Source organism: Hordeum vulgare, chromosome 7H, assembly GCF_904849725.1.
Source record: "Hordeum vulgare subsp. vulgare chromosome 7H, MorexV3_pseudomolecules_assembly, whole genome shotgun sequence".
NCBI classification, from domain to species: domain Eukaryota; kingdom Viridiplantae; phylum Streptophyta; class Magnoliopsida; order Poales; family Poaceae; genus Hordeum; species Hordeum vulgare.
In genome coordinates, this window is record NC_058524.1 from 83,996,434 (window position 1) to 84,000,050 (window position 3,617).

General features: G+C 40.7%; 1 pseudogene; it reads left to right on the forward strand.

The window, feature by feature from the left end:
• Positions 1-1,217: 1,217 nt before the first annotated feature.
• On the forward strand, positions 1,218-3,220 carry LOC123408355 (annotated as a pseudogene).
• The last annotated feature ends 397 nt before the right edge of the window (positions 3,221-3,617 follow it).

The window sequence follows — 3,617 nt, forward strand, 5'->3', positions numbered from 1 at the left end:
TATCTTTGGGGAAAGTAATTGCTCGCAAAGGCTGGTAATATTACTGTGGCTCTCCTTCTTTTATTTTTTTATTTTTTTATTCTTGTTATGGTTTAATAATTTTAAATGTATTTATCTAGATGGCGCTTGGTGGACCTACCCTTTCATTATTTCAACTCAAATTATTTGAATTAGCTAGACAACGTATGTATGAACCAGAAACAGATGAATCAGCTAACCCTAAACTTGGCAAGTCAACTGCGAGAGTAGGGAAATTGGACCCCTCGGAACTCGGGTGGCACTCTGAAAATTCCTTTGAAGCTTTGAGTTATCATCCGTCGGCACCTAAGCCGAGGGTTGATTTAAAATGTGCTTTAGGGGCTAGAATGGTGTCACGACAGTTAGGGTGGGAGCACCATCGTGTTCGGCACGTCAGGCGCCCGAATGGTTATATTGAATGGGCTGTCGAGGTTCTTCAGAATCACTCATTTGGTCTGAAAGGGGGTGAGGACCACACCGATTATATCTGTGGGGCTATATATTGTTCCCTATACAACTATGATGTTTCCCCTTTTTTGTTTCGGTCTTTGCTAGAAAAATAGAGTCCACAAACGAACACTTTCCTATTCTCGTGCGGTGAACGTACAATTACTTTACTTGACATGCTTCTTATGGCCGGGCTTCCTATCACCGGAGATCCTTATGAGGAATATATCCCTCCACTCAATCAATTAGATCCTGCATTGCTTCTATACCCAAACTTCTTATCCGATCTTTTGCGAACATGGGAAGAGCTTTCTGATAAGCGTGAGGACAAATTGGTATCTTTCCAAGATTGGTGTGATCATTTCCACAACCGCCATGACAAACCCTTAACTTTTACTAGCATGCGTGATGGACGCATTTATCTTGCGGCATTTATCGCCATTTGGTTGTGCAGTTTTGTCGTTGTCGGTGGTGGACCGTATATTCGCCCGGGCGTTCTTGTCATGGCATCTTGGATTGCGGTAGGACGTAAAATTTCACTTGCTCCGCCAGCTTTGTCCTCTATATATTTTTTTCTCCGGCGTATTAGTAGACACCCTGTCGGGCCCTCATTTTGCAAGAAACCTTGGGCGACTCATTATATCATAGGTTGGATGTATCTCTATTTGAGGAAATCATTTGGGCCTAAGGGGAAGGGAAATCATCTTCCTACTCCTAAGATCGTGCCGATGCAACCAACCATGATACAAACGATGTTCAGGCCACCGATTGAATTCACATCCGAGATGGCACATGAGTTTCTTGAGGAACCTCAAAAAATAAGTTGGTGTCCTTATTCCTCGCGTAACTTGATTGGAGTAGATCAGCTACAGAGGGCTTACATGATTTCTATCCGACGGGCTATTCTTCCATGGAGGTTTCTATTTCAAAACATTGATACATGTGTAGCCGAGCCGTATCACCCGGACCGTGTAGCTCGCCAACTTAAGTTAGACCAACAGATACCATATAATCCTTTGATATCTTTATGGACAACAGACGTTGGTGTGGCGTACACATACTGGTCACATCTATTTCTCCCAGCTCAGGAGGGAATTCATCATTCTCTCAACAGCACTTATGAGGGAAAATGTGACGTGTCATGGACTAGATGGTGGAACAAATTTTTGCATCCGTTTACCATTATTTTGGATAAACTTAAGGCTGGTAGTCCACATGGGGAAATCTCATATGATGAGAGAAAGGAGGCGTATAAGCAAAAAAAGAATTTATGCTCCCTCGCGAACTCTCAGATTCTGATTTTGTTATAATAAAGGAAGTGTCAGCAGACTGCCGAGACGGGTACATTAATGGTATTGAGGCCAGAGAGAAAGAGATAGCAGAACGTTGGAATCATATTTTGGGTATTTTTCTTTCAGATGATGAACCTGCTATGGCCTCTCGACGTGTGAGTTAGCAATCTTTATTTCGTTTTGGTTTAAAATTTCCATCATTCATCCATATAACATACACATGTCACTTTTTTCAGAAGCGGAAGAATAAGAGTAATGTTATTGACTCTTCCTTTAGCGCTTTGCCTCCAACGGATATGCAAGTTGGTGAAAACCTCTCAACTTCCAAGCTAAAGGAACCAAGTACAACTAAAGCTATTTCTTCTGATGAGGAGGCGAGGCCTACCTCCAAAAGAAAACTTGATTTTGCTGACGTAGAGAATATTTCCAGCCCTATAAAATTAGATGGTCCTGCTTTATACGTACAAGGTGATCTCAGTTTCACGGGTCTGGACAATATACTTAATGGAGATGTAGCTCACGATTTGGGTGATCTTCACACATTAAATGTGGATGACTATGAGTCAAGCATAGATGTGGATCTCCAAGTTTCTTTTCCATGCATAGCTTCAAACGTGCCCCCATCGACTGATATTGACAGCCTCCTATCTTCTGCACTAAATGGTAGCTCTATATATATTTAAAAAATATGTTTTATTTAAGGTGTTGCTCACTTGTTTTACTATATATATATATATATATATATATATATATATTTACAAGAATGTTCACCCCTTTTTTTTAGGTGTCGAGGACGCTCCTGTGAGTAGGAAAGAAGCGTCATCGCATATTGCAATGGCATCTTTGGGTGTTCCTTTTGTTACTGAAGTTATTATGAAGGCTGTCGATGCATCGTTCAGACATGCACTTGAAGGCTTGAACAACTCTACGATAATTGACCCTCAACGTCATGCACTTCTTGAGGCGGTCTATTCGCTTCTTCCAGCCAGCGATGATATCGCTCGCGTCGCTGCTATTCGTGCGGGTCTGAAAAGACTTATTTCCATCTCAAATGACATGCAGCAATCCCACAAAGAGATTAAATCTCATTCTCATGAGAAAGAAGAAGCTTTCACTGTGGCAGATAAGAAATGTATGTTGCTTGAAGAATTTTTAAAAGGTACAGATGATAAGCTGGCATCTATGGAAGAGCAATATGCCGAGGAGAGGAAGCATGGGAGACTCTTAAAGCTCAGCTCGAAAAGGTTAATACTAGAATGCATCAGATTGGGGAGGGTGTTGAGCAACTGAAATTAACACGGTCCAGTAAGAAAGCCGAGGCTAAGGAGCTGCGTGCCTCACTTTCTGAAATTAATGCCAAGGCTAATCAGGCACTTGAGGACCTGAAGCAGAAGATATCCACGATGGGCAATGAAGTTGAGTCTATTCTTGAGCAGATGAAAAATCTTCCTGCTGCGCCATGATTTTTTTTCCTTTAGCTTTTTTTTAAATATATTTGGGTTAGCTTTTTTTTAATAAGAACTCTTACAGTGTCCGTATGTCATTAGACTATTTGATGCAGCTTTCACGTGCGAGGTTATTTATTTATTCAGATCTGGACTTATACTATTCAAGGCTCTTATTGTACGTGTACGTCTCTTTTCTGATGATTGGCACTAATGCGATTTTTATTTACTTAATGCAGTTAAAATAGATACGCATACTATATGGTACGTATATCGAGTATACTCTCTCTATTTGCATGTACATGTCACAGCTGTGGCTCATGCGATTTTGGAGCATCATTTGTATACTTATTTATTTTCATTTGGCGCCGTAATATATAATCATAGGTAACTGGACTGATTTTTATTTTACTTA